Raw genomic sequence first — 12,526 nt, 5'->3', positions numbered from 1 at the left:
CCATCTCAAAGGACTGCAGCAACTCTTCATCACACAGGATTACCCAACATATTGCAGTCACCTAGTTAGATTAATGGTATCATTCCAAGCAGCACAGAGTTAAAAAATCTTGACTGGCTGGTGAGAAAATATCCTGAGAGACTTCAACAGTATCTTATACTACTGTAAATTATGGAACACTCAGTCAACTACATTCAAGGACACAAATAACTTTTCAGACACATCTTTTCCTCTTAAATTGATGTAGAATATTAATATAAATTAGTCATGGGCAGAACACAGAACAGTAGCAATTTGGCTTTGCTCAAACAAGTACATTCTCAGGTTTTTTGCAAAAGTGCCCAAGTGACTGAAGTACACAAACCACATGGTGCTCTTAAGCAGCATGGAACTCATTCCATTCAGCATCAGTATTGGTAATTTACAATTAGTTTTCTCACTTGTTGCTTGCCTTTATTTCCCCCATATGTACCAGTTTCTCTGATATAGACTGTTCCCTTTTCTTACCAACCTTGCCTTTCCTACAAAGGCATAGATTTAATAAACTTATATAATTAATATGCCTGATAAGTGAAGTTATGCCAGGGAATGTAATACAGAAGCTTGGGTACGCTAGGTCTGATTTATCTGAGATAGACTTTTTTCTTTTTTTGCAGAGATGTGCCTTGATTGTTGGAGAGCTCTCAGAACAAGGAAAGAAAGGGAAAGGTAGCTTTTGTCCATGTTTCACTGAGGAAGCTAAAGGTTCTTTGAACATCTAAGGAGGGCAGGTTCAGTGCTCATCACCAGCTAGCAGAAATTTCCCGAACTACTCATGCTTATATTCTCCTGCCTTCAAGGTAAACTAATTTTGAATTTCAGCTGTGAATTCAGTGCACATTGGTAAAATTACACTGAACCTTTGTGTAGACATACATCATTGAATTGAAGCAGTTTAAATTCCATTTGCTTTAATTTAATTTGAAAGTTAAACAGGCTACACTAAACAAAGGCTATTTTGATTTTGAATGAGAATCTACCCACAGTTGGATGCAGTTTAGCTAATCCAACTCAAAAAATAAATGCATTAATTTCTCTGATCATCCCTGTGAAGACTAGACTTTATTTAGCACCACCCTTCAGAAAAACGAAGGCATGAACCCTTGCTTAAGAAAACAGTTAGAATACTGTGTGCCCACAGCACATACTTTGGGAATATTATGTTTTATCTGCTCATATTTTAAGTCACTCATAAATCTTAGGCATTTACTTAAGAATTTACTTCAGAAACAACTCATGTGAGATACATGCCGCTTCTGAAATTTTTTATACCCCACTTTAAGCAAAGGAGTATTGCAAAGACAAGAAATATTTCATCATCAGATTGACAAAATAAAAGGACTGCATAGCAAATCTGGTAGGCAGTAGATTCTCTAATGTCGGCTTCCTGTCAGTGATCATTCTTCAATAATCTTGTAGATGCATTTTAATCTATATGAAGTTCATGACAGCTTTATTTCTACAGCCTGCATACTGCTTATCAAAGATGACAGTGGTTACTTCCACCTTTTAATGTACCCAATAATTAATCTACCAAGAAGGTCAATGCTAGTGATAACAAGTTGTTTCAAACTATGATATTTTCCTCCCACACTAATTTCATTTTAATGTTTTTATTATGCCTCATGATGTGTATTTACAATATTAGGACTCCAACCCAGTCAATATTGGAATTCCACAGCCCTAGAGTATAATCAAATTATTAAGAAATGTGGCTTTTACATCAAAGAGTTAGGTATTTAAGAGAATGAGGGATTCCCTTGTTGACTGTAAAAGTAGTTACCAATTTATTAGCTAAACACCATCAAGCAAGACTTACTTCACTAAATGTCAGGTCTACCTAACAATCAATAAAAGCCATGTAGAACTGTTCAAGATTAACAGGGATCTAAATTATCATTACTATATATTTAACAACCAAAATCCAGAGCCCCAATCTCTAGCACTCAGATTCCTACCAACAGTTGCACACTGTCTGTCCTAAAATGTAGAATGTGAAACAACCACCTGAAGTGTTGTCAATGCTGAATGAGAAATACACCAGAGATTAAGGTAGCCTTTTCTTGGTGGCATTATCTAAAACAATGTAGCTCATTAAGGATTTAATACTGTAGTAATGAAATTTTAGTAATACAAATATAGCAAGGTACAGAAAATACTTGTTTAATGTGGGTAGAAGGCGTAACCTGATGTATAGGTCTTTTGAACACTCAGATTTTGGATATCTTCATTGTGAATCCTCTTTACAGTCTTGCTTTCAACCTGAAGGCATAGCTAGAATATCCATTAACTGCTAAGGCTTTCTGAAAAATGATCATTTAACAAAAATTTACAAATGTAGGTGAAGATTAGCTTCATTAGGAACATCATTATAATGCTGGAATATCTAAGAGAGAGAATTTATTAAAAGGTATTTGTTGCTTGGTGACTCTGTTCTTTTAACATTATATATAATGGTGACCTATCTGTGAGGCTCTTAAAATGAAGCAGTAATGATTAAACAATGGATGGATAAAACCAAACTGTTTTTTGAAGGATTGAGGTATAACAAATTATTAACTATATCTAATGATGCTTAGCACTATGAGCTGGAAGCTAGAAAGAAAAGAAAATCTATGAGATAATCTTCCCTTGAGTATTCAGGGCATACCTACTGGGAGTTATCATCTATTATAGAGGGTAATGCTCCATTTCCATTAGGTTACTTTTACTGGCTTACTTTTGATAAGTATCTACTGCAGATGGCCACACTGAATGTACTGATCTTAAATTTAAATTCATATTTACATAATAAAACATTACACACATGTACTGTAACAGATATTCATTTAATTGGGCACAGTGCTGATGCTTTCAACTTCCCTTCAATGTTCTCTCTTAATTCATGTAAATTCAATACATCAATTTGATATATTTTACACAAAACCTTTTGGAATGCATTATTGCTTTCAATTTAACATTTTAAACTGAATTAATGAAATTACTTTGAAATTGCATTCCTTTATATAAACTGAGAAATTTTAATGAAGCCTCTCTAGTCTCTTGTGGATTCAACAATTAATTCCCCATCTTGGCTTCTGAACAACTTTCATGCCACATCCAACCTCTCCCCCACTTCCAAATTCTAACTTTTCAAATACACTCTTTAGCTATCCACTTTGCAGTCTACATTACGATCATAAATTGCCTCTGTCTTTTATTATTTGGTACTTGCTACATGTTTTGAGTCAACAATGTACATGACAGATTTGGGGTACTAAAAATAGCATAAACAAACTTATGAAAGATTTATGTGTTTTCTAAGGCTACCCACGGAATGAATCTCACAGCTGAAATACATCTAGTTTTAAGAAAGCAAAATGCCCACTAGCTTCACAAATTTCAGTTCTTACTCAAGTCTTCCTAAAGCAATGACAGCTGAAGAACTGAAACTGCATTACAAAAAAGGTCCTTGTTTATCCCTGGATCAACACACCATATAAAAAGGATGAGAAATATGGGCAAATCAGGTTAGGCAGATGACAGGGAATGGAAAGGTAATAAAGCACAGGTGGCCAGCTTACCACATGAAAAAAAAAAAGGCAGTGCATTCCAGTGTCAAAGATTAAAATAAAAATTATTACAGGGAAGAACACATAGGCTAAATCTGGCAGATCATTCAAGTGCAGGAGTCATTCCATGTAACACTCCCCAGCACAATGTGAGGTAAAGGCAGAGATGTTCCCATTGCACTCTGTGAGGTATAATTGAAAAGGTACTTGTCTACAAGTGACTTCCTTGCAATTCAAAGGCTTAAAGCCAAACACTTGTGTGAGTGCTCTCCAGAATTGTGGATAAATGTAGAGCCATACAGGCAAAAAAAAACCCAACAAACCACTGTGTGGAAAAATCACAAAAAGCCATGCACATCACAGTCTTCCTGCAATCATCATAAGATTATCACAGACATTTATAAAATGTAAACCTTTTAAAGAATCTGTATCTGTAAATGCTGTATGAACTCAGCAAAGTGCAGTGGAATTGAAAGGCAGCCTTTAACTACATAAACTGCAGTTTATAGTAAATGACCTGAAAAAGACTGTGAGGAACATAGAGGTAGAAAACATCCACCACACTAGGCTTCATTCAATGAACCTTTTTTTCTCAGCTTGCACATGTGATTTATTCATCTTTACCATAATCCCCTTTTTAAGATAGGATTTCAAAGCAAATTCCCTTTTCTGCTCTGTTGAAAACTTTTCTTCTACTGATAGCGAGAGAGGGCTTAGGAATGGAAAGGTTTCTAAAAATCACAGAAAACTATTAAATACATACTTATATAAACATCTGACTTAAATCTTAATTTCTTTTGTTTTCTACCATGAATAAATTTCAGACCAAAGTAAACATATTCATTATTGAACAAGCTTTAAACAATGTTTCTCCCTGTGCTGAATCATCTATCTTTTGCAAATACATTGACAGTTATCTTTTTCTCAAACGCGTTCTGAGTCCCAGTTTCTCCTGCATGGTTGAGCTCTCTCGTCAAAAACAGTAGCTTTCTGTGAGTTGGCCTATTTTGCCTATGTCTCCAAAATGTTTCTGTTACTTTATTTATGGTGAACAATTTTTCTTGCAAATAAGTCTCAATTTGACAGCTCCTGTAAAAGCTATGAAGAACAGTATTTCCTTTTCTGAGTATTTGGAGTTGGTGTTTCTGTCATCTTAGCAACTGATGGTGCCGCAATTGTCATTCACATCTATTTATCTCTCATAACAGAGCAATCCCTAGAACCTTCCCCCCATCTACTGTTTTATGCATTGCTATATATGAGTAGGCAAAGACTGATTCGATTGTGAAGGTGTGTACACACCTGTTCTTATGTTATTGAGTATATTTTTATACACAGCAATTTACCACTCTGACATAATTGTAGCCTAATGGAGTCATCATAAAAGCATCTAAACACTATATAAAAGTCTTATTATGTGCAGCTATATTGGATCTGACAGTAAAACCAAAAAATCCTGCCTTCAAATAACCCCAAAACAGCAAAAAATAATTTACCATGAACTTATCAATAACCTTCAAGAAATAAATTGCATGAAACTGTAGGCATTTCTTGATATATATACTTTGATTTTAAGTGTATATTCAGAGGCAACCTAAGGCTATGACAACTACTGCCTAACTCGTCTGTGGCTTGACGTCAGCTCAGCAACCAGTGCTTTGGTTAGGATGCACACACATTTAGGATCTTTTTGGGACTAAGCTTATCTTTTACTATATATCAATTCATGTTATTATTTTTATTGTAATCAAATTATTTTCAGCTGCAGCAGCACTAATAATATGAACATTCAGCTAAGCTTTAGACACATAGTAAGACTGTCCCAAAGAGTTTCTAAACTATTAGGCACACTGATTAGTTTGGAAGTTATAACAACCTGCACAAGGTTATTTCAGTGCTAAGCAGCCAGTTATTTCCAGTTTCTACATTATGCATAGTTTCATCCTGCCTCTTCTCCAGAGAAAAGCAAACTGATGTCTGGCCTTCTGTGTGTACCAGCAGTTCTCAGTTATTAAAGCCTAATGTTTTATTAAAGAGTCCATATATCCACTTCAGAGCTACTGAAGTTCTATCACAGTAAGAACACTGGCATTTTTGTTTCACTTCTTTGTGGTATCAGCACACACATCTCTCACCTCTGTGTTTCAGTGAAGAACTATACAGCACTAAACATTGCCCTAAATCTGGGATGTGCTGTAACAACAGACAGGTCATCCTCCTGCGGCTGACTCAAATTACCAAGGAAGACAAAAGGACTGATAACAGAGGCATCCAGGATTGTGAACGGACCTCCAAAACGTGTTTGTTTGATAAAATGGTCTCACAACTTCCTTATTATTCCAAAGGGGCTAGCTGCAGCTGCCCAATGGCTCTTTTATCTCTAAACTACAATTCAAGCCTCTTACAACTGGTCTGGCACAAACTGCAGACTGTGCTTGGACACAGAAGTGGCACGTGGCTACATTTTGAATTACACAGATATAAAAGAACATAGCTAGATGGGAACATTTTAGAGTCAAGTCATTGTCCAGGGCAACACACCTGGCAAGCAGGCCAAAAGCTCACATTTCAGCTGAATAGGGGTTTAAGTTTTTATAGATCTCATCCTCAAGAACTACTAGTGAGTAGCCAAACTTTCCCTTCTTGGCCACATTAAGCAATTCTCTTGATGAAGAATATTCTTTGCTGTCATCAAAGTTCAAAAGACATGATGTGGCTGGAAGCTCATGAACTTTAAGACAACTGAAAAGTCCTTTAGCAACTGCTCTGGGAGAGGTTAGGCGGAGAGATACTGTTAGCTGGCATTTTCAGCCTTTGCCCTACTCAGAATACAGGCTACGTGTCATTAACAGTATCAAAATGCTTACCAACACAAGACAATATACTCCATGTTATGGTATCCCTTAAATCAATCTAGTAACAGAAGCTAGCTTGGACTGCTGCAGCTCATTTACCAAATAGCATATTGTAGTCTGACCGTAGAGCTCCAATACCTGCACAGGGCTGTTATTAGTGGCTGGATGAAATCTGTGGTGCTGCTCTTGATATGTACAGCTCTAAATTACCTCAGACTTGTCTATTTAAGAGACCACATGTCTCCCTGTGCCATGCTGCCACAGCTGCTGTCAGCAGAAAGACTCATGCCAGACATTTGATATTAAAGAAGGGGAAAAAAAAGTGAGTTGTCAGCAAGACTGACTCACCAGGGGACAGGCTGCTTTGCAATTTACTCCCACCTTTGGTTTGAAATAGCTACAATCTATTGACCCTTAAACCGGGCTAAAAGGTATGCTGCTTTCTCAGTAACACAATCAAGAGGGATATTTCTAGACACATCTGAAAAACACGCTTGCTTTCTAACTCATCATTATTTTTCTTTTATTAGGATTATGAAGAGTAACCTGAGGTCCTTCTCTGTTAAGAAACCATTCTTTAATCCAAGAACAAGCATATTTTCAGATACCATTATAGGAAAGAATAGCACACTAGAGGTATTCTGATTGCTCTTCTTTATCTGCAAAAGGGCTGCCATCTATCTTGTTACCAAGTGCTGGCCTTTCTCCAATTCAGTTTGGTAAAGGATACAGGTAACACAGTATGTACATATATGTTAGTCTGATGAGACCTCTGAGCAAGACCAAAAGATGCCTGCAGGTAGCCTCAGCAGGTAGACAGCTATTACACTTTGAAAATCAACTTTTTGTGCTGCACTTTGCCCATCTCTAATTGTTTCAGTGAATTAGTGCTAGGATACCAGACTTAACGGTAAATATTAAAAACAGACAAAGCTGTTTCACAGAAGGGGAACAACCTTTTTTGAAGCTGCGTATCACCTAACTGTATCTGAATTTGAGGTTAGGTCTATTTTGCAGGTAAAATAACAAATGCCAATTCCTGAATAAGGCATTCACATTCTATCTGTGTGGTTCACAGATGCATACCCACATCTGAGTAAGATTGCTTCAGTTTCCCAAACTTTGCAAATTATTAAAAAAATGCTTTTTTGGGAAGCAGAAAATTTCCTGAGGAAATTTCTCAAAATACAGCTTTCTAGTAATAAAAATAAATCCACTTTTCTTATATAGAAACCAGAAATACAGTAAACACAACTATATTTGTGAGTGGCTTGTTCAGTTATCACCTACATGAATGAGTCCTCATGCATTCGTATCATGACGATTAGCAATTTCAAAATTTTTCCATCACTCACCAGCAAATCAATCGTCTTCACAGCTGCTTGCAGCTCATATTTCCTCAAAGAATCATATTGTTCGTCCATTTTCAAATGTACTGCCTGACCTTTTCCCTCAAGGCCTTGCACAATTCATTTTAATCAATCACTTCTTATCGATTGTTAGCACTTGCTCATTCCCCAGCTATGTCTGCTTTATCGGATATAGTTTGTATTTAATGTCTTGTCATCCACTTGCTGCTCTTTCCACCCTTGTTGCTTTAGATTTCTCATTTAGGTTTCTCATTTAGCTTTATACTTCTGATCTCTTCAACTTTCATTCAAGTTCAAGTCTAAATTCCATCTACTCTTAGCTTATCCTTTCTTCTGTATAACATACTCATACTTGAAATAAACTTCAGCTTTCAGCATGCTAGTCTTCACAGAACAGAAAGTGCTTCTGTGAATTTATGCAGTTCTAGCAAAAATCCTTTCTTGGTTTATGACTTCTCCTGACAGTTCTGTGTCATACATACAACTTATCTCTGCATACAATTCCTTCTTGTTAGAAAGAAGCAAAGACAAAAAAGAGTTCCTGGAAACATTTTTTTCGCAATTCATCCAAAACCTATCTGGTTACCTGAAGATTCACCTACTTTCTGCAGGGCAAAAACACTGGCTTATTTGCAGCTGCCACTTTGCCCTTCTTGGCTTCATAAAGACTGACATGCTGAATCTCGGAAACTGCAATCATTTCATTTCTTGGGCCTCTCAGCAGTATCTACACAGCATTAACTCACAGAGGCTACATACAAGCAGTACAATCAAGATGACTGCCAGAAGCTGAGAACTGTGGTCCACGCAACTTCAGCAAAGATTTCAGGTGAGATTTTTGCTTTTAATGCAAGACATTCTTAGCCAAAAAAAATTGTTTGCTTTACTACAACATCAACTATTTAGCTGATGGAAAATTTGGACTACTCTTCAAGTGCTCATATAGAAGCAAAAAAGGATTCATATAAAAGGAGTCAGGGTTTAAAGCAGGAGTACCTTGCAGGAACATCTCCCGAGTCCTTTCTTTTCTCAGGATTCTGTTTTCTGTGACCATTTCCTCTTTTACTGTCTCAGTTTTTTGGACATCACGATCATGAATGAGAGGAACAGTGATGCCACCTTACTGAGCACCTGGATGATTAGTCAGTAATGACAAAAAGCCTTCTTTATAGAATCATAGAATGGTTTGTGTCGGAAGGGACCTTAAAGATCATTTACTTCCATCCCCCCTGCCATGGTTGCCCAAAGCCCCATCTAGCTTGGCCTTGAACACTTCCAGGAATGGGACTGTCACAGCTTTTCTGGGCAACCTGTTCCAGTGTCCCACCACCCTCACAGAAAAGAATTTATTTCTAATGTCTGATCTGAATCTCCCCTCTGTGAGTTTAAAGCCATTCCCCCTTGTCATATCACTGCATGCTCTTGTGAAAAGTCCCTCTCCAGATTTCTTGTAGACCCTGCTTAGGTTCTGGAAGGCTGCTATAACGTGAACCTTCTCTTCAAGCTGAACAAGCCCAACTCTCTCAGCCTGTCTTTACAGGAGAGGTGCTCCAGCCCTCTGAGCATCTTCATGGCCCTCCTCTGTACTCATCTGAGAAGTTGTAAAAACCAAGTTCTTCAATGCGCTGGCCCATGGTACATTCAACGCACGAACAAAAGGGACATCCTTAGAAACTATGACAGTAGGTCTGTAGTATCAAAACAGTGCAGCTTTACAGCAGCTTTCTGCTTGAGTACACCCAAGATGCCCAGAGAGTCACCAACGGCCCCTGTCAAAAAGGAGGGAGGACTAACAGAAGAAGATTTAATAGAGAAGTGCTTGGTGCTAAATACTCCCTTTCACACTATACACCTTTCAAAGAGGTACATTTCTAGCTAGTTCTGGTCTGGACCTGTAGAGTGCACACCTTTTAGTGTCTGAAGTGTACCCAGTGAGCTCCCTGAAAGCACTGTCCCTTTTAGTTCTATCTGAAAGGAATACAATCAACATGCTCCAAGATCAATCTGGGCACCAAAGCTATGAGAGAATGACAAGCATTTAAAGGCACACAGGTTGATGTTTGTGTCTTGAAATTAACTCAGTAAGCTAAAATTCTAAACTCCATGCATCACTGACATGCATGTTGAATTTGTGCCAGTAAGGAAGAGCTAGTGAGCTTGCAGTATCCTTCTGCCCTTAAGCCTTGCCAGCAGAACAGACACACAAAGCCAGCAACCTCAGAGTCCAGCATCACAGAACTGCTATGTCTGAAATTCCAAAATGACTTACACATTCTTCTCCATCCATCAGCAAGCATGTACTGTTAGTCAATCACTTCACAACAGTGTCAGACCAGAAATAAAATTGTTTAAGTAAGAACTGGGGATAGCAAACATGTTATGTGGCTGTTTACTAAAAGTAAGTGGATATTTTGCTAGTCTGTTTGCCCTAGTAATTGGACTTTCACAGATATAAATAAACCAGAATGGCAAATGTCAACAAGTGCTGGAGTCTTGATGCAGGGCTTCTCCCAGCCACTGGCTGCCAGTGAATGATGCTGCAAGTGTAAGAGTGGGACTGGTCTATCTGAAATTTCAAATCAGCTGTCTCTTCACTACGAGCAAAACTCATGCTGGGAACAGAAAAAGGAAGCTCTTTATATCTTCCTTTTTCTCTACTCTGAAATTAAAGGAAAAAGGAAACGTTCCTGTTGAATCACCTCCTCTTTTCACACTCTTCACAAGAGTGTGTGGGTATAGGTGTGTGGGTGGATGTTTCAGAATAAGACATATTCTCTATGCAACTGTATGCTATGGTAGGGTTAGTTTATTGCTATGGTAAGGTTAGTTTATTGCCCTTCATGTCTGACAAGATTTCAGCAAATTAAATTTATTTTCTTACGAGTACTGGCTTTATTTGAGAAAATGCAAGGGGAACCCAACTCACCATCTGCAAGAAGTACTTCATAGACGTCAGACAAAGAGTCTCCAGGATTTTCATTCTGTGGCTTACCTAGGAAAAAGGAATAATTTTTTAATGGTATATATACTTGGAAATATCTTTAACTGGTCATCAATTCTGATGACAGTGATCAGTGCTATCATAGTTGACTGTTTCATAGAATGTTTAATTTGCTCTAAAAAAGACCTTAGTGTTAGAAATCAAGCTGGGGGGAAGGGGAGAGAGAGAGAGAAGAGAAAATGGCAAAATCAAACAGAGTTTGGAAAACACTACGATAATCATTTCCACCTTCTTTTTTTAAATGAAATTCTGTATGCTGTGTTAAATGTAAGACAAAGCTGTTTTAAAGCTACAGTTTTGCAGATAGAAAAAAAAAAAGAAAAAAGGGCTCTTGAAGAGGAACAAGCCAAGAGAGATCTTTAGATGGAATTGTATTTATTTCTTTTTAGTAAACATCCTCATGACTAGTCTTTTCTATTCACTACAGTAGGTAAGAAGTCTGGACTTCTTAGAAGAGAAGTTTCCCCAAAAGTCAATACAGCAAACAACGGGAGAGGAGCTGAGCAAAAGGAATGGGAATGGAATAATGTTCAGGAAAATGGATGCAGGCATTGGGGTCTGGAATATAAGACAAGTGTGTAGGGTGGTGTTTTTGATAATACAATAAATTTGGCTAAAGAATTTCCCGTACCAGGTCAAAAAAAGCAATGGCCACATTATGTAATGTGCTGGTCAAATATTAGAAGACTCTGTCAGTTACAATTTGTTGAAATTATTTTGATGGCTTAGTAACTGTCATGAGACTTTTTGCCTATGTCACTCTTTCATTATGCTGGATCAAATTATCACCTGTTTTTCCCACATCTGAGGTAACACTGACGTAAGAGATAAAAGGCCTGCTTGAGCTCCAAATTGTGAGATTCAGCTAACTCAACAAACATGTTGTTGTACAATATTTGTGGGATCCTGATTATGTATATTGTTGGGTGCTCCAGAAGTGAATAAGCAATCTTACCACAAGGGACCAAGACTGAAAAGAGTCACCAGGTGAAGACACCAAGGCTAGGATGAGAAGAATCACCTGGCAAAGTGATTGCTTTACTATGGCTTTATTAAGGTTGCATGAAATCAAACACTCAAACCCAGTCCTTCTCTGTACCATATTATCGACTATTCCTTTCACCCTTCTTTTAAATTGCTCTGTACTGTGGGCAGTGCACAAGGCAGACCTACTCTGGCACTGACTTGTGGTGGTGCTTACTGTATTCTGATTCGGTTACGCTTGTAACAGGAGTCCAGTGAATGAGGATTCCAGTGAGATAAAGCACAGCGGTATTAGCTGATTCCTGCTCTAAAGAATTTAGATAATTTCAGGTTGCCATCCTGAAGTTTTGAGACTAAAAGCTAGAGGGCTTTTAAAACATGCTTTTCAGAAGTGCTCATTGGTTTTGTACTGCATTTTCTGTGAAAGACCCTACAGCTGACCTGCAGACATTTGAGCAGCCACAAACGCATCTGAAATTAAAGCAAGTGGGCATAAAAAAATATACTAGTAAGTGTTAGGAAAAGTAATTTTTTAAAGTGGTATCAGAAGTAGAAGAAATGTTTCACCCTAACCTTGCTAATACTAGTACATAAAGTGATGATAAAATACTGTTTGAACAGCACTCAATACAGAAAGGAGTTCTACAGGAAAGAACATTAGGAAATTAATAATTCTGTTTTCTCAACAGGATTTGAATGGCATTCAGTACATAAATAATGCAACCA

At 37.6% G+C, this 12,526-nt stretch overlaps 1 protein-coding gene across 4 annotated transcripts in view; it reads right to left on the bottom strand.

Annotated features, from left to right (window-relative positions):
• The window catches only part of BANK1 (B cell scaffold protein with ankyrin repeats 1), a 147,274-nt gene that overhangs the window by 111,039 nt on the left and 23,709 nt on the right, over positions 1 to 12,526 (bottom strand). The window lies entirely within an intron of this gene.

The sequence above is a fragment of the Pezoporus flaviventris genome, unplaced genomic scaffold (assembly GCF_033815535.1).
Source record: "Pezoporus flaviventris isolate CSIRO_AGI_PZ_B2104156 unplaced genomic scaffold, CSIRO_AGI_Pfla_v1 ptg000002l, whole genome shotgun sequence".
In the NCBI taxonomy this organism is placed as follows: domain Eukaryota; kingdom Metazoa; phylum Chordata; class Aves; order Psittaciformes; family Psittacidae; genus Pezoporus; species Pezoporus flaviventris.
This window is presented reverse-complemented; position numbering and strand designations above follow the sequence as displayed.